At 39.9% G+C, this 19,974-nt stretch overlaps 1 protein-coding gene across 5 annotated transcripts in view; it reads left to right on the top strand.

Annotated features, from left to right (window-relative positions):
• LOC309478147 (uncharacterized protein) overlaps nucleotides 1-19,974 on the top strand; it is a 206,570-nt gene that overhangs the window by 174,789 nt on the left and 11,807 nt on the right. The window contains exons 1-3 of one of the 5 annotated variants that reach the window (XR_014198829.1): nucleotides 1,429-1,512; nucleotides 17,801-17,935; nucleotides 18,130-19,965. The exons of 3 other annotated variants lie outside the window; for them this stretch is intronic. The gene's annotated coding sequence lies outside the window, so the exon portion shown is untranslated. Of the gene's footprint in view, nucleotides 1-1,428; nucleotides 1,513-17,800; nucleotides 17,936-18,129; nucleotides 19,966-19,974 lie in introns of those variants that run through there. One more of the 5 variants, XM_082141713.1, reaches the window with a different exon arrangement.

Below are 19,974 nucleotides of genomic sequence, written 5' to 3'. Positions count from 1 at the left end.
ATGTATTTATTTGTCTCATTAATCTATCATTTGTTCCCTGGCAAAACGTTTTAGCTGAGGGCAAAGTGAAGTTTCATAGCTTTATTTAGTCTATTTAACTTTGACGTTGTAGCCTAGAGAGCTGACTTAATTATGTTTGACTGAATCGTTTGCTTTATTATTGTATAGCTTCTTATACCTTTTAGGCTACTTATACTTTTATAATGGCTATTATTTATCATTAAAACTGACATTTCACAAAAAAGGTTATGTCATTTTATTTTATTTTATATATTTAAAACATGTAAAATATTTTATTATACATGTTGCCTACATTCTCTTCACTCTATGTAGGCTACATATATCAAATAAAATGACACAACCCTGTCTCTTTTTGCTAAATGTTAGTTTTAATGATCAATATTATAATGTTTTTTTTTTATGTATCATATTTTTTAAATGAAAACAAAAAGAGTCAGGGTTGTGTTTTATATTTCGTGATGTTAAATATATGCAGTGAAGATAATCAATTACGTTGCCTGAACCACATTTGTGTGGCCATTATGTTTAAGATTTTTTAAAATTAAAATAAAAAGAGGCAGAGTGGTGTTTTATAACATATTTTGTTTTATTTATAGCCTAGATATACATGAAGAGATAACCAGAGTAGCCAGAGCGAGCTGAGTGACGCTATTAAGTAGGCTACGCCGCTGTTCCATTTGCAGAATTATCGGACTTGCGTCCTCCCGTCCTCGGGAGTTCGTTCTCGTGAGTCGAACTTGTCAAGTCCGAACTACCAAGGACTCAAGTCCGAAGTTTGCGTAGGCCTACTTGGTATTGAGAAACGGCTATAGACATAAACAGAGAGAAGTAGCTCCGGCTTATTTGTTTATTAAGCGCCAAAAATGACACGGATTTAATTCACGGTGTTTATCAATCTGTGAGGACTGTGATTTTAATTTTATTGGTAGAAATCAAACAACTTGCACTGAGCTGCTCGGGAAGAACTGGAGTTTTGGAGTTTTTGAGGTATCTTTCTTAACTCTAACATTTTTATTAATAGTGTATTACTAACTTTAAAATGGAGTCAAAATGTATATTAAAATCAACAACATCTGTAAAACGCGACAGTTGGGAGTCCAGATAGGCTAAATACAGTTGCAAACTCCTTAGCAGATTCGAAGTTTGAAAATTTTAGCCTATCCCTCATCAAACATATTTGGGGAGATAGATCGTGTTTGTATCTCAAACAAGATAACAGATCTGATCTTGGTTGTCTTGTAGGCCTATCTATTCTTCTAATCTATCGTCACCTTCCTAAAATAATTGCTTAAGTCATTTGAAAATGATTTGGGCAATTATTTTAGGAAGGTGACGCTATGAAAGTTTCCGCCAGTAGAGGCGCTCGAGCAACCGAAGCAATGACACACACCCGAGTCTAGGCGAAAAAGAGAAGTGAGCAAGGGAAGGGGACATAAACACGAGAAGTGGAACACAGCCGTTCATTCTGCTCTAAATCTGCAGTTTCAGACTGTGAGTACATTTATTTTATCATTTATTAGGAGAAATCTAAATACAAACTAGGAAACGAGTCAGTTAATTTAGTGACTCACTCGAAATTAACTGACTGATGTTGTAAGTTACGCTCGTGATGTGAAACGTAAACTCGTTACTGACTCCTTTTCACTTAATTTGTGAGGATTATGAGTTGTGAGTTCATTTTATGTAATGAATTAATGAAACCTGGTAAAATTATTTTTTAGTGCATGTTAATCATATTTAACGTAAGAGCAACACAAAAATCAGCTCAGGGCTCGAAATTAACCTTTTTACTTGGTAGCACTGGTAACAAAAAGTTAGGAGCACCCACCAAAAATGAAGGACCCAGAGAGTATTCAACTACACAGTATTGTTATTTTTGTGTTACAGATATTCTTATTATCACAGAAGAACTTGAATTGGAACTAGAATGAAAGATTATGGTTTGGATAAACCCTGGTGTCTACAGAAGCAATCAAAATAGAGAAAAGCACCTTTTGAAAGTAACATATACAAATAACAATTGTATCGATTACATTGTTACACTACTAGATGGCGACAAGTGACTTAAACAAATTTATTATTGAATTATTCATTCAAGAGATAGATTCAAAAAATGCTGATTCATCCATTAACAAGCAAAGTATTTATTATGATATTAAAAGCCACGTTTCCACTGTTGGGCCAGTGCTAGCCAGGGCTTTAAACGGGCCGTGCTGGGCTAAATGCCCCGGGCATGTAGCATTGAGCCCAAAACACACTGTGTTTCCACCGTCGGGCCAGAAGCTCTGCAGCGCTTCACTAAAACACACCTCTCTGGAACAAGGTCAAACAAACCCATCATTTCACCAACAAATGGACGTTTTATAAAAAAAAAAAGGAAGTTTTATCAGAAAACGAATCAGAAAGAAATGACTGGAAACTAGCGTGATCGCCAAACAAACATGATAAAAGTGACCGTTTGCTGGCATTTTTGTTGTTTACTTGAATTTTAAAAACCACGAATCGATGTTTTACCACAGGTGTACTATAAAAAGTGATACTTTGATCATAATGAATTAATTTGTCAAAACTGCACATTAGCCACACAGAAATAAAGTGGTTTACCATTAGGTCTATTTAAAAAAAGAAAGAGGCCAGACTTACTTATTCATTCGCGTCTTTTTCTGTTTATTTAGTAACGTTAGATATAGGACATATTAAAATAAACAATAATAGTGGTCGACAGATATTGTTTTTTTGATTGCCGATATCTTAGAGAGCAGGATGGCCGATGGCTGATATAAAGCCGATATTTTTATTATATAGGCTACTTTATATTTATTTTAATCAATATTTTATAATTTTTAAATAAATTAGAAAACATCTTTAAAGGTGCTCTAAGCGATGTCGGGAGACGTAACTTCTTGTTGACGTTCGAATTGTTGTCAAACAAAACGGAGGCTAGCTAGACCCTCCCTCCTCCTCATCCCGTCTCCTCCCTCCTCCCCTTCCTTACGGCATAAAGGAAAGTCAAAGTAGTCACTACAAACAAAGTTGAGTTTTACTGATACTTCATTCAATTTGTAATGTCGCCAAGTTAGATAAATGCTTTCATATATTGCAGAACAGAATGCACAAAATTGTTTCGCCACCTGAGGTTATAACTATAGCTCCCATACAGGGACGCAATAATAGCAAGATGACATTAGCTTCGCGTTTCCCAGTGAGCATAAACATCAGCGGCATTGTTAACAAATTCAGTCAAAGTTGTCAATAGCCTATAAATGAACATTCAAATTCATAACAAACAGTGGGTGAAAACAATCATTCACACAAATTGTCGCCCTACTGTGAATTTGCTTGATCATTTACAATAGAGATTGATAGCTAGCTGCTAGAAACATATATGTTGTATTCACCAAAGTTAACGCTGACTGCATAGTTCTAGCTAATTACATCCTTGTTTTGGTGAACGTCAATTTAGAAAGAAAAATTACCCACCTGTTTAGCAAAAACAGAGCAACCTGAATGTCAGATTGGAAGCCCTTCTGCCGACGGAGTTCTCGCCACCTTTCGAAGTTTTTTCCGATGTAAATTCGGTACTTTGTGCGTTCCTTATCCTTGTCCCTCTTCTTTGCAATTTGTTCATCGGAACGTCGTCTCTTTGGTCGTGTGTCGGCCATAATTCAAACTTCCCTCTTCATGCTTCTCTCTCCTCCACACCCCCCTTCATGTATACGCGCACTAACCCCCCAAACCCCACCCTCAAATACTTCTTGCCAGTTATTGGCTGGAACACTGTTATGTTTCGTGGTGCGGGTGAGCCCAGTTTGTTTTTGTTGCCGTTTGTGGAGCCTGTGGTGTCTACAGAGACCGCGTTTTTTTTTTATTTTTTTTTTTTAGTGTGTTCAGGGGACAGGCAGCTAGCGGATAGTGAGGAGATGTTTGCTGTATGTGACAAAAAATGTTATGGCCTAAGAAACGCGTGACATCGCTTAGAGCACCTTTAAAATAAACATGCTTATACTTTAGATGGCAACTTCTTGAATCTGCAATCCTATTACAGTATTTTTCACAAATAAAGTAATTGTTTAAAAATGTATGAATATGTGAATAAAAAGGAAGTAAACACTGTAACATTGCACTCATTAATCTGGTAATATTGTGCGCACTGGTAATCATATTTTTTCAAATAAAGACAAGGTAACGCTAATATTACGTACAGCACACAGTGAAAACTATATGAATATGACACAGTGGGTAACTGGTTATATATCAGCATATTTTAAAATGAAGGATTTAAAGTTTTTCGATCGTGTCTCCTGTGAAGCTGATCTTCTGTTCGCATTCACTCACTTCGCACGGACCGACCGTCACTTGCAGTAACACGTTTATGCAGGTTACAAACACACACTTCACAAGATATCACAGCTGAATTCCATTAAATCTGCAAGGTTTGTAAAATGAAATGTTTATTAGATATTCAGAGATTTGTTTAAATTATGTAGATGCGCATTTGCTGAATGTTGACAGTAAATGAGAAAGTATTTTAGCTTAATTGTTTGCCTTTTCTGTAACAAATATAAAAGCAACACTTTACTTTTTTGCATACCATTTACTTTCTTTGTTTACCAGTTCTGTCTAACAAAGTATTAGATATGACTGACAGAGATCGTAAACTAATGAAGAAGGAGAATGTGAGTGAGCGCTGTGTGATCAGGCGCTGCTGTTCTCTTCTCAGGCGCTGGTGTTCTCAGCGCAACCCGTCAAAATAAAAGTCCCGCTTCCAACACATCGGCCAATCAGAAAAACGTATCGGCCGATGCCGATATTTTAAAAGTGCAAAATATTGGCCGATATATCGGCCTTGGCGATATAGAGCTTTAGCACTCTCCCAGTACAGTTATATTTTCAGTCAGAGAAAGCTCCCGCAAAAACGTTGTTTTATTTTATGATAGTCCGATATAAAGAGTAACGTTAGGCTACTGGCAGATAAAATAAAAAAGAGGATTGTGTTAGCATCTATGATTTGTCTGATTTCTTCAAGCGTTCATATTTACCATGTTTACTATGGTAATGGTTAGCGTGCATAGTCTTTTCCATGGCGTATAATACCTTATGTAGCCCCGCCCCTTTTCAGCGCTGCGCTCGTTGTCTTTTGTCTTCTGTCTTCGGTCTGTATTTTCACAGCGATCTTGCGTATTTATGAATGAACGGCTTGATTTTAAAATATTTCTGGTCTACTGACATTTGTTAAGACATCTGCTTTAAACACTACAATCCTCATGATAACTTTCATTAACTTTACATTAAGTAAATCCACTTCACCTGCTAATTACTCCTGGACAGCGATGCCAAAGCAATACAGAATGACTGCAAAAACGGAAGTTCAAAGACAATATTCTAAGAGAAAGAGAAAGGGAGTGGGAGTGATTGACAGCTAATATTAACCAATCTAAAATCTGCTTTAAAGTTAAGCACGTAAGGATGAAGTTTGATTGGTTATGTAACGTTGGATAGAATGATGGTCCGGCCACCACGTATCAGCGCACATAAGGTACACACTGTGCAGTAATTTGCAAACGTTTTGTAGTGGAATGAAAACAGGTCGCACCACAACCATTATTTGCACTCACACAAATGCTCCCAAATATATTTTTAGGTCGCACAGATTAAATTTCAGGAGCATATGCGATTTCAAGCCTTGCAGTAGGGCTGAACGATTTTGGAAAATAATCGAATTGCGTTTTTTTTTTTTTTTTTTTTACCAATATTGCGATTGCGTTGTAATATGCGATTACTTTTTAAGTTCTTTTATCTTCTGTATTATTTGACAAAGACAAGCAATAAATCATTGTATAGTAGGGATGGGAATCTTTAGGCACCTCATGATCTACTTACATGATCTACATGATCTATCATAAACTTATTAATTACACTTAAAATCTTTATTTAATTACATGTGAAATTATACGTATTTTTAAAAATAATGATTAATGGCTAAAATAGGCTATATAAAATAATATAGCTTCAAAATATGAAAGCTAGTAAATAACAAAGAGAAGCAAAAAAAACATATTACAAGCAATAAACAAAGAGTGCTTTCTGTATTTTAAATGTAGGCTGTCTTAACGTTTTCCATTCAAGAGCTGTGAGGTTTTTTTTTGTTGTTTTTTCAGTTTAGATAAGATAAGCTGCATCCACACTAATGCACAGATCTTTTTTTGAAATTTTAACATGTGGTTTGTCCTGTTGGTTTAAGATATAACTGACCGCGTTTACATTAATTTCGCGTCATAAAAGCATTTTGAGATGCAAGTACATTTAACCAATGATTCGCTCACAGTCGCATGCGCGAGCGTGAGTATTTTAAATTGATAGCTGCCTTCTCAGTGATTTTCATATTTGTAATGTAAGCCAACTGCATTCCAAAAGACACAAATGATGCCTTAGTAGAGCATTTGTGAGGAAAATTCCGGCAGGCGAGACCGTGCACTGCAAGAGTAACATCAAGCAAAGCAGCATAACCTGTGCGGTAAAGCCTGCGAATATCCTTGTAATTTGCTTAAACCTTTCCAAACTTTATGAAAGATTATTCTTTCATAAAATATTTACAAATGTGTATATGTCACAAACACAACTCTGCCTGGCATTCATTTGTGAGTCACTTCCTGTTAATTTGTAGATCCCTACACACATTTGTGGATTTTGAAACATTTCTAGCATCAAGACCTGCACACTAATCCACAAATAAATTGACTCCACCCACCATCTACTTAAGCCAATCTGATCACAGCCATTTTCGCTGACCAATCATCATAGAACGCTCTCACTCCAACCAATCACGATTCGATTTACAATCAGGGCGTTCCTTCCCTGAAATAACTTTGCTCATTCATCTGCATTGGCTCAAATAGGAAGTAAGGTACTAAAGGCCACTCTTCTGCTCAAGAAGCCTTCACTAGATCCTTCTGTTGTAAAAAATGTTTGGCCTATCTCTGTCTTACCTTTCATTTCTTAGCTATTGGAGAAAATTGTGCTGGATCAACTCCAACACTTTTTGTCAAATAATTGTATATATGAGGTTTTTCAATCTGGCTTTAGGTCTGCTCACAGCACTAAGTCCGCCCTCCTTAGAGTGCTAAACGATATTTATCTCTCTACTGATTCCGGAAATACTTCTTGTTCTCTTCGATCTTTTGGCAGCTTTTGATAGCATTGACCACTCTACTCTTTTATCTACACTGTAAAAATAAAAGGTTCCTGGAGGAACCTTTTGGGGTTCTTCACTTTGCCACACCGGCGGAACCATCTGTAGATCCTCTAGGCACCCTTTAAAAAGGTGTGGTTCTCTGAGGAACCACACCGGTTTCCTGAGGAACTCTTATATTAGGCACTGTTACCCCTTTTCCACCAAGGCAGAGCTGGTGCTGGTTCGGAGCCAGAGCCTAGTTTCAAATCGGTTCTTTGTTTTTCCACCGCCAAAGCACCAGCTCCGAACAGGGTCCGAAATTAACTTTTTGGCTCACCTGCCACGGGGACTGGTAGATGAAAAAAATCCACCAGCCAAGCATATTTTTTACCGGCCAAAATAATAAACAGCCTTTTTTTGTCACATATACATTAATTTCAGTACTTTTATTTGAGATAATAAGGTATGCCTATTATGTTGAATACAAACATAAAAAATTGTCCAGAGCAAAATTTGAAATGTATAATAAAAAAAGAATCTATATATATATATAGATCAAAATGTGAGAAATATATGAAATATTATCATTGGGGTGAAATAAAAAATTTTTTTGTCAGTTTTGTTACCTGACTCATGTGGAAGGGAAGGAAGAACGTAGCCTACTCGGTTACTTATAACCTCGGTTCCCTGAGAGATAAGAGAACGAGTATTGCGTTGCAAACGCTATGAGAAAACTCCTTTTCTCGAGAAAAGAACGACCATGGTGTGTAAAGCAGAAGCAGCCTGGCCAGCGGCGGAGTTGCACGATCCGCGAGTGCTGAAGACGTTCTGCACGGCTTTGATGGGTGCGCAGGAGGACACAAATGGGCGGCGACCGCTTCTTCCAGTGGCGGGAGCTTTTTCCTCAGTGCCGTCAACAGATAGAGCGTTAACTGTACGTACACACCGCCACCGACTTGAGCTGCAAAGAAGCTCTGGCCGCCCTGTCAAGCACGCTTGTCAAAAAGTATTGGGAAGCTTGGCCGCTCTGAATAGTGAGTGCGCGCGCACGGCCGGGGCTCTCGCGCTCTCTCTCTCTCTCTGCTCATTCTTAGAGGCAGAAGACCGCGTGCGCGCTTAAAATTTCATATTTTGGTATGAACATTCACCCGCCAGTGTGGCGGATAGCCTTTTGAGATTTACTCGCCAAACAGAAAATCTACCCGCATTTGGCGCTTGGCGGGTGTTAATTTCGGACCCTGGCTCCGAACCAGTAAAACTGGTTCTTAAGTAGCACCAAATCATTGCAGGGTCTAGAACGGAGCCAAGAAAGAACCGCTTGCGTCAGAGGCTGGGGGCGGGGTTACCGTGGCCAACAAGACTGAAGAGAAACTTGTGACCGCCATTTTCAAATAGCAGCTAATCGAGCTAACAGCAGCTAAACACGATGGACGCGATTAAACAAAAACAGCAGTGGTCAGACGACAAAACAAGCTGCTTTCTTGCACTTTGGTCCTCTTCAGAAGTCCAGAGTAAGTTAGACGGGGCTTCGCGGACGAAACCAGTTTTGCAGAAATCTCCATCTGTACAAATAATGGCGAGCCGCGCGAACACGTTGGATCCGCCGTGTTTGGATGCCGATGTAGGTCCGCAAAGCCATGAACATCAATAGCAAAGCAACGTACGTTGTTGATGATGTGTTTGTGTTTGGCGCCGCCGCGCTAACGTTGCTGGGAAAGATGAGACGTAGCTGTGACGTAAGACCTGGCTCTGCGCTGGCTCTTTTAGCCTGTGGAAAAGCAAACCGGTTCTTTGGAGGCTCGTCAGTCGAACCAACTCCGAACCGGCACTAGCTCTAGCTCCGAACCAGCACCTGGTTCTTGTTGGTGGAAAAGGGGTATTTGTGGAACCGTTTTGGGTGCCTCCAGGAACCAAATTATTTTTATTTGTTTTTATTTCATGTTGTTACTATGGTTACCATTAACTTCTATTATAATAAACAAACTGTACCAAATACAAAATAAGAATGGTTTATTACATATTTTAGATCCATTTTAATACATACACATGCACTGGAAAAAAAAGTTAGTAATAGATTAATATCAATGAATACAAAAAAAATTTTTTATAATACATAAGGAACACGAATAATCAACCATGTATATACAATAGGCTATACAAGAAAAGACATCTCAACAAAAAGCATGGAAACACATGTTCCATGTAATAAATCAATGTAAAAAAAATTGACATTAACATTTTCACTACCCTAATTAAAAATGTGCATCTTCACTTGAGTTCACTTAAGTTTTGTTAAGCTAGTTAAGTCTGACGTCACTGTTTCCAAATCCAAAAGCTCTATCAGATGCCAAAAACAAACAAACAGTGCTAATATACATTCATTGTGCTGTAATATTCCTGAAAATTATTATCCTAACTTTTATCTCTATACCGAAATCTCAGTTGGTTAGTTATTCAGCTATTTTGAATCGTAAAATATTGAAGTCTGGGATGCCTTGAGACAGGAGACTGTAATGTACGCTATGGCTTTTGAAAAGCTTAAATGTGTGACTTGAATCAACAGTGCTCATAAATGGTTGTTGAGTATTCTCACTAGAAACAAGATAGCCTAGAAATCGAGACGCACCCTAGTGGCAGCAAAATTTATTTTACAACCAGGGTAGTCTAGCAACTCTCCGTTGACTTTCGAGCTGGAAAAACCAAACTCTAGTCAGGCCAATCAAATCGTGTATGGAGTCGGTGGGCGGGCTTAACATAATGACGGCAGAGTTGTGACGGTTCTGCGTGAATTCCCTGTTACTTGAAAACAAAGAATGGTGGCTGCTGCTGATGAACGGCGATCTTTCGAATCGGCTTTGGCCGCGACTCTGGATGACTTGGAGTTAAGCTTTTCTTTGAGAAAAGAACAAAGAACATCACTTAAGTCATTCTTAAAGGAAGATGTGTTCGTAGTTTTGCCAACCAGATACGGCAAAAGTTTATCTATCAACTAGCTCTACTGGTGGGAAAACGCTCTGGTTGGTTGGTTTTAGCGCTATCCTATTGCGTGCAGAGGGAATTTGAAAGACAACAGTTTATCCCACCCCTCAGATTGAGCCGTGCCAATGGTGAGTTGCCAGACCTAACATCTTGATGTAGGTCTGGCTTGCCAGGCTAAGAAGTAGAGGCTTCGACCCGGAAACAGTATTCCGTATAATATTTATTGGCCAGTAAAGGGCTTTAAAAGGGTATTTGAGAGAATGAGGGCACCTGTAAATAAACCAAAACAGAGCAAACTATAATAACCACTTGTGTTATTCATAACAAACGTCAATGTCGACAGCAGGAATCAGCTAAATTAGTTATCAGCAATTTGAAGACACAGAACGTATACAATACATTGAATTGAATGATAAAAAAATATATCTAAGACAATAAGTCAATGATTTCCATTTGTGGCATAAAGTTCATTATATTAGTTAGCATCGCGGCTAAAACCTTCATACCACATACTGTGCAATAAACAAGTGGAAAACACTGTAAAGATGTAGTATTGTATAATACATTTAGTTTATATATGTATGTATTTGAATATAGTAAGTAGACTATATGACAGGATATATTAGTACAAAATTCCCCGCCTCACGCATGGGCGAGTCGAACTTGTTCAGACTTGTCTGATGCATGCACAGAAAGTTTCATTCGGCAGCATCCAGTACCAACGTTATACGGAGTTTCCTGGCATTGTTTATTTTCTTTATGTCTTTTTCCTTGTGTGGTATTGCTGTGCGCTCATAACTATAAAACACTTTTATGTGTAATATCTACGCAAACCTGTCTTCGACTTTTATGGCCGAAGTTCACTCTGGAGTAGCTGCAGTTGTTTCTAACTGAAGAATTAGGCCAGTTGAGTTCCAAACATCCCACTGCGCACATAATATCCCACAAATTGGTCTTTCGAGCCGGATCGATGCTATGGCTACATCCAGAAATTACTACGAGGGAGAACAAGTGCCAGATCCTCATCCAAGTCGTACCCGGCGGGTGCCCACCTACCTGGAGGATTATGTGCTTGATTTTCCACTTCCACGTCATGTTCATTCTTCACCAGCAGAGGTCGCTGCAGGAATATCCCATACAAGCCTACATATTAATCCTGCTCCCAGGGACAGAGACTTTGAAAGTGGAAAGCTGCATCACTTAGAGGCCCAGTCGAATGATTTAAGCAGTAAGATGAGAGAGCTTCAAATCAGAATGGACAGTGCAAGACAGGCATCTTTTGCATCTAGATCTCCTGCTTACAGACACTATGAGAGTCTTCCTCACATTGAACTCAATAACACTGGATTAGAACCCTCTGTGACTGTAGCATCGTCCCCACAGTATGAGGAAACGATTTACCACGAGCCCTCCATGCAGCTGCAGTCGCAACCAAGCATACATCCACCTAATATAGCTTGTGTATCTTCCCTGCCAGGGCCTCAACCTCAGAGACCATTTGCCGAACTCCGACGATCAGACGTATGGCCCCCTACGGCTGCTCAGCCTATTCAGCCGGCCTATCCTCAGATACAGCCACCGCATCAATCAGCTGCTGTACAGCCTGCGCATTCTTATGTGCAGCCCCAACGCCAGCCAGTTGCTGTACCATCTGCGCCAGCCTCACTGCAGCCACAGTACCAATATATAATGCCAGCTCCAGCCTGTTCCAGCGCAATCAGCGATGCATCCTCAATCACTGCCTCTGCCTCCACCTCCTTGGCCTGGGCCACAACCACAGTATTATTATCCTGTCAATCCCTGTGGCACCTGGGCTGATGGAAATGTTGGCCATTGCATCCTCCTAAGGCACAACCAAACCAAAACTGGCAGTCTTCTCCTCGGGGAAAGAGAGTGATTTTTCTTATGCTCAAGAAAGGACTGGACAGCATCCTTGGCCCACACAGACATCTTACAGAGGACTATAAATATCAAGTGCTTTTGGATCATCTACATCTGCCCGCTGCTTACCAGGTAGCTAAGATATGTCAACAGCCCATTTCCCTACACCAGTGCCATGCAAGCTCTTGAGCAGAGATACTGTCAACCAAGACAGTTAATTCAGAGTGAGCTGAGAGCCATCCTCAATGCACCAGCTATTCGACCAGGTGATGCGCAGGGATTTGAAGACTTTTCGGCAGCTGTTAACACACTGGTGGGCATGTTGAACACGATGGATGGACCCTCCAGATACAAACTGCAATGTGGCTCCCACGTTGACACTTTACTGACCAAACTGCCTGTCAGCAATAGAGACTCATTCATCGAGTACTGTCTCAGAATTTGCTGAGTGGCTGGAAAGGAAGGCTCAAGCCATTCAAATATCTAGGCGTGTAACAGGGCCAGTGCATAGAGAGCCCATTCGGGGAGAGCAGAAACCTCTTTCATATTCCAAAGCCAACGCAGCCACAATTCTCACAGGCAGTGATCAAACTAAAGTCATCAATTTGTCCTCCAGTTCCCTCACAGACACTAAAATGGCAACTACCAGGGCTTGAATTTCGGCGCGGGATTGCGGGTATTGCGCATCATTTTAATCATTCCCGCAGGTCTCCCACTTATAATGCGGGAAATTCCCGCAAACATTGATTCACTTTAGCATGTAGGTTGTATTGGTAAATGAATCCACACGGATTATAAAATCAAATCAGTCATTTTAAAACTGTCTGCGAGATGCAATTTCACAAACGCATGAGTGAGTGATTCAGCGGTGCTGCGTCTTCTATCTCTCGTCTCTCAAAATGGGTTGCACAAGGGAATCGTTAAGCGCGCTGCAGGCGGCGATAATACACTCTCGCGTTTCGGGAGTCGGGATAGACGGAATTGTCACTTGCATAATCGGGCCAGCATTGCATCATGAGTAACTAAAGTTTACCATTTGCACGTCTTTTTAAATCTTACCAGTTTAAACATTCACGCGATTTTAAACTATTCGGTACGTGCGCGCTGCGCTGTCTGAGAGATGTTTTTTTTTTTTTCTCTCTGCACACATACATAGAGTAAAGCCGCCTCACAATCAGCTCGCGGGTAACAAAAGTAATTTTTTGTGGATTATATCGCTTTAACAGTCAAAAACATGCGAAAATTATGTCAATTTTCGGTCTTGGTGAGTATCCTCTAAACACAGTCGGCTATGTCTTAAGCATAAATCGCACGTGACCGTATAATGAACACAGGATCCGTGCACTAGCTCTTGACTTAAAGGGACAGCAGCCATATGTGTCTGTCATTAATTTGGTTGTCAAAACAACAAAACATAGCTTTCATTTTAAGGAATCAGGATTAATAGCCTATGTATTTAATTTAGTCAGGACTAAAATACTACCCAGTGTTATTTTACATTTGATTACTTTATTCAGTCTCTGTAGTATTTCTGAATACTGGTGTTAGACCTAAGCAAAAACATTTCTCTTTATTTCTCTTTATTGGTATCTTTATTCTATTGTATTCATTTGTGCTACTTTTTCAATTTAATTCAAAGATTCAAATCAAGCTTACTTGTGTTGTGTAAATTCTTAAGAACAAAATTACCCCATTGTAAAAAATGCAATGAGTGAGCACACATTTAGGCGAGATAAATGTAATAAAAAAATAAAAAAAAGTCTATACTCCCCCCTCAAATTAAAAATTGCCCCCCATAAGAATCACCTAAGGGGGGATTTCCCCCCCATTTTCCAAAATGAAATTCAGGCCCTGAACTACAGCTAAAAAGTTGGATCGCTTTAATCCCTTTTGTCCCTACTGCAACAACCATGAGCATTATCTCAATGCTTGTGCAGCCTTTTGTAAGTTGAACCACTCACAAAGAAGCTGGATTTAAGAAAACCAAATAAATGCTGGAGGTGTGGACGAGGTCACAAACAGGACAGCTGCACGCTCAAGAAAACTGGCTCTACCTGCGGATGACTCCACCTGTCTGTCCTGCATGAAGTTGCAGTTGCTGCGGAAAACCAAAGTGAGCATACTCACAGTTAACACAGCCACTTCTAAAGTTTACTTGGATCAGGGCAGTCATTCAGGCAGAGTGATGTTGAAAGTTGTCCCAGTAAGACTTTGCAGTGGTAAAAGGTTCATGGACACACATGCTGTGTTAGATGATGGTTCGGAAAGAACAATTATTCTGCCAGCAGCAGTCAAACATCTGGGCTTGAAAGTAACTTTGACTCTCAGAACAATAAGACAAGACATTGTTCAGCTAAGAGCAAATGTAGTCTCCTTTGAGGTATCTGCGATATCACACCCAAATGTGAAACATCAAATCCAAAGGGTATTTACAGCTGAAGAGCTCAACCTGGCTGAACAGTCGTGTCCCATGAACTCAGTGAAAAGAAGATATGGTCACTTAAAGTTGAAAGGTTTCACTAAAGTGCAGCCTTTGCTACTCATAGGATCAGATTATCCACAGCTGATCACACCAAACTGCCCAATCCATATGGGACCGCTTGGAAGCCCTGTAGCAGTACACACTCTTCTTGGCTGGACAGTTCAAGGGCCAACAACCTTTCTTCAGCAACCCTCAAATGTAAGCTCATGCCTCCACACCACATTCCCTCTTCCTACGCAAGAGTTACGTAAACATGTTGACCGGTTGTGGCAGCTTGACCTACTGCTAAGGAATGAGAAAGAAGTAGTCCGCTCCAGACAAGATAAAGCTGCACTTGCAATGTTGGAGGAGAAAACGGTGCATGTTACAGTTGATGGTGCAACCCGTTATACTAACCCATTACTTCATAAGCGAGACTCCAAGCACCACCAAACGCTGTCATGGCTCTTTTAAGAGCTACAGAATGTCGCCTTGTTAATAATCCTGACCTGGCAAACGTGAATGACAAAGAGATACACAAGCTTGAGGAGGCAGGTTATGCAGTTTGAATAACCAACCCAGAAGCTGACAATTCCGGTGATTCATGGTACGTTCCTCACCACTTTGTGCTCCACAATGACAAAGCCCGGGTAGTCTTCTGTTGCTCTTTCACCTACAATCAAATGAGCCTAAATGACAATCTATTCCCTGGTCCCACTCTTGGTCCACCACTGCTGGGAGTCCTGCTCAGGTTCAGAGAGTATGCCGTTGCGATAAGTGGAGACATACGAGCCATGTGTCACCAGATCAGACTGTTACCTGAAGACCAGCCACTGCTCCGCTTTCTCTGGAGAGACATGGAAAGAGATCGCAACCCAGACATCTATGAATGCAGGTGGACCACCTGCAGTCCATGCTGCGCTACTTATGCCCTCCAGAGACAACAGTGAGGCCAATGAAGATGTAGTTGAGTCTGTCCAGCAGTATTTCTATGTGGACAATTGCTTACAATCTCTTCAGTCTCAGCATCAGGCTAAGAAACTCATTGACAAAATGAGAGCATTATTAGCAGCTGGTTGTTTTGACATAAGGCAGTGGGCTAGCAATGTTCCCAATGTGATTGCACATCTACCCGCCGAAGCCAAGTCAGTAGGCTGCGAGTGGTGGCTTTCAACAAACAAAACTGATCCACATGAGTCGACCCTCGGCCTAGTGTGGCACTGTTCTCAGGACACTTTAGGTTATAAACACAGGCCTGTGTCAACAAGTGGGGAACCTCAATGAGAGATGTCTATCGCATCCTGGCATGCCAGTATGACCCACTAAGTTACATCATCCCGTTCACCACAAGGGCGAAGATCATGGTGCAATCACTATGGAAGAGGGTTGGAGGTTGGGATGAACCTCTGCCAGCTGACCTTTTCTCAGAATGGCATGCTTGGGAAGAGGAGCTTCCTAACTTACAGAGAATAACACTGCCTAGTGCCTAGGTGTTACACACCAGCATGCAACAACACCTCCACTATCGATATGCATGTCTTCTGTGATGCCTCGGAGAAGGCCATATGGCTTTGTAGCCTATGTACGGGTTGAAACAGGTGATGACATCCAAATTGCATTCATGGCGAGGTCACGGGTGGCACCCAAGAAGCAACTCTCCCTTCCACGCCTTGAACTCTGTGCAGCATTGTCTGGAGCTCAGCTAGCCCAAACCCTGAACACAGAACTTACACTTAACCACTCATGTGGTCTGATTCAACAACTGTATTATACTGGATACAGTCTGAATCATGCGACTACGAAGTGTTTGTTGGCACGCGAATCGCAGAGATTCAAGACCTTGTTGGAAACGAGAATTGGAAATACGTGGACTCGAATAACAACCCTGTCGATGATATAGCTCGGGGTAAGACCCTCCTAGATCTGTCCCACATCTGCAGATGGAAGCAAGGTCCAGAATTTCTGCACCAATCTCCCAACCACTGGCCAATCCACCCGTCAGTGCCAGTAGAAGATTCAGAAGAACTCCGTAAATCTACATTCTGTGGTAATGTTACAATCAGTCATGCCTCTTTACCTGATGTAGAAAACTGTGAATCATGGGATGACCTCATCATGACCACATTTCAGTCTCTGGGGCGGCAGCACCCTCTATGTCTGCCACAGAACGCATAGAGACTGAACGCTGTACTTAGACGTGCACAGACTGAAAGTTTTCCTAAGGAAGTGTATGCCCTTAAAGCCAATAAATCTGTGCATTCAAACAGTTGATTACACTCCCTTGCTCCAACTTTGGATTCTCACCTTAATCTAATTAGAGTGGGTGGTAGATTACGCAAAGCTGCAACACTGCCAGAGGATGCACTTCACCCTATTGTGTTGGCACCAGAACAACCCATAACAAAACTGTTAATCCAAGACTTTGATAACCGCCTGATGTACGCAGGTCCAGAAAGAGTCTTCGCAGAGCTAACGCCCGTTTCATACATACTCTGTGTGCAGTCCGTATGCGGTGCATGTTGCAGTGCTTATGCGGCACAGGAGCAGCACGCGCTATAGTGCTTTCACATATGCTGCGTTTGCAGTGCGTAACTGATCCGCGGCTGTACCACAAACACATACTCACTATTTGTATTTCAAATCCAGAAGTTATCAGTAACTTAAAAAAAAAAAAGTTTTGTCAGCATTGCGATTCTCTTTGTACACATATACACTCTTTAATAGACGTATTCACGTGTAAACACAATTTAAACAACGTATTATTCAATGCATTACTTCTAAATAATCATATATTAAGTAGATCAAGCAAGTGATCTAATATTTAACCATGTACTTATATTAAAATCGCAAACATTTTAAATTAAAACTTAAATTTTACAAAAACAGCGACTCTCATGCCTTTTCTTTTGCATTAAAATTTTAATACAATAAATCTTGCATGTCATAAAGAACTTGTTTTTCCACCTCCACAAATGAGACAAGTGTTGTTCATTATGTCGCCTTGTTGAGGTAAATTGTAGTTTCCCTTGCTTTACCCCGGTCTTAAAGTAAAAAAGATGACTGTGAAAAAAAATTGTATTTAATTAAATACATTTATGGTGAGATTACTACATTTTATTTGTGAGATTACTACAACATTTGCACCTGAATAATCTAGAGGTATTGTAAGTGTGATGATCATCTGCTAAATGAGCAACAACGACCACAATTCACTCCTTCAGTCAGTGAAGCTCCCACAGCCGTTCATGAGAGTTTAAATGCTGGGGAATATTCCCATCTTTCCACAGGAGAAGGAGAAGCAGGCAGGAGGAATTACTCCAGGAGGAATTACTCCAGGAGAAACTACGGACATACTATTGTAAAGATGGAGATTAAGGAAGAACCCTGCAGAATAAAAGATGAAGATACAGAGGAACAAATAGGTTGGTGTTTTCCTTCATTCTCTTTAATGACTGATGAGGAACATTAAGATGAAAACTGACATATAACTTTACATCCAAAAATAGATACTAGTAGACTCAGAAGTAAACTAGATTTTTGCCAAATTTAGAATGAACTTTTTTTTTTATTTATTTTTTTTTATTTTTTTTTATTGAATTCATTATGTTGATTTCAGACTTGATGGAAGTGAATGAAGGCAAACACCATTATTTCACAAATGAAGATGAAAAACTTGCATATAAAAATGAAGACAAACATCTGTTTCCAAAATCTCATTTCAAAAATGAAGATGGAGATGCAGTCGTTTCAAAGACTGAAGAGAATTTCACACAAAAACAAGCTGGAAAATCTGGAGTCAAAGGATCTTTCACCTGCTCAGAGTGTGGAAAGAGTTTCATTGAGAAAGGAAGTCTTAAGAGACACATGAGAATTCACATTGGAGAAAAACCGTTCACATGCTCTCAGTGTGGAAAGAGTTTCAGTCATAAAGGAAACCTAAATGGTCACATGAGAATTCACACTGGAGAAAAACCGTTCACATGCTCTCAGTGTGGAATGAGTTTCGGTTACAAAAACTCTCTCGATGATCATCTGCGCCGTCACTCTGGAGTGAGATCATTCAGCTGTGATCAGTGTGAGAAAACATTTGTTTTTGAATCGGGCTTTAGAAGACACATTACAACTCATGCTGCTGTGAAGCCTCGTGTTTGTTCTTTTTGTGGAAAGAGTTTTTTACGACAGCAACATTTAAATAGGCATGAGAGTATTCTGGTGTGAAGCCTCATGTTTGTTCTTTTTGTGGAAAGAGTTTTTCACGACAGCAACATTTAAATGTGCATGAGAGTATTCATACTGGTGTGAGACCTTATGTGTGCTCTGACTGTGGGAAGACCTTCATTACATCCTGCCGCTTAAAAACACACCAGAGAGTTCATACTAGAGAGAAACCGTACAAGTGCTCAAACTGTGGAAAGAGTTTCTCTCAATTAGGAATCCTGAGAAAGCATGAGAAAATTCATACTGGAGAGAAACCGCACCAGTGCTTACACTGTGGAAAGAGATTCACTCATTTAGCAAACCTGAAAGAGCATAAGGTAGTTCATTCTGGAGAGAAACCTTACAAGTGCTCTTCATGTGGAAAGAGTTACACTCAGTCATCTAAACTACGAAATCATGAAAAAAAGCATTGCCAGTGGACATAATCTTAGAATATTTGCCCATGGACCTGTTTCCCCTTTGAACCATAATTTGAAACCATCATAGGATATATCCGTAGGACATCCTATAATATATCCTATAACGTAGGATATATCCAATTTTCTTTTGTTTTTCGGAATCAAAGGACTTTGATTCATGTTTTTTTTTTTTTTTTTTTTTTTTTGCTTCTGAAATGGAGAGACTTTGTTTTTTGTACTTGAACTGATCGAGAGAAGTTTGAACAACTCTTTAAACTGAATCGTTTGATTCATAAACTCTGATCAACTGAATCGTTTGATTCACAAACTTTGTTCAACTGAATCAATTCATCTTTCCAGCATTTCCAACTCATATTGTTGAACATACTGCTTTTACTATTGAAAGAAAAGGTGGTCTATTAGAAGGAATTCTGAATTGCATTGTGTTTTGAGTCAAATCCAATTTCTGATTACATTTCTTTTTGTGCATTTTGGTTATTGAATGTATTATTTTGTTTTATTATTGTAGGTTACTTGGGTCAAGGTGAAAGAAACAGACACAGTATTGATTGACTGACTGTTAGCAATTGTTCATATTTGTCATTCATTTTTCTGAAACAAACCATGAAGACTTGTTTGTCTCCTTGGTTACCATTATGAGTTCTGTGTTTCAACTGTGTTTTATCATCATCTCGTTTGTGTGTGTTTTATAAGTTTTACCCTCACAGTCACTCTTTGTCTGGTCCCCTTTTATGTTAGAGGTTGTGTTTTGTTTGCCTGCCTTTTTGGACTGCCTTCGAAGTGGATTATTAAAAACCTTTGACACTTGATCATCATCTTCTTCT

This window comes from Leuciscus leuciscus (assembly GCF_965113295.1).
Source record: "Leuciscus leuciscus genome assembly, chromosome: 16".
Taxonomy (NCBI): Eukaryota; Metazoa; Chordata; class Actinopteri; order Cypriniformes; family Leuciscidae; genus Leuciscus; species Leuciscus leuciscus.
Note: the sequence above shows the minus strand (reverse complement) of the source record. Positions and strands in the feature narration are given on the sequence as shown.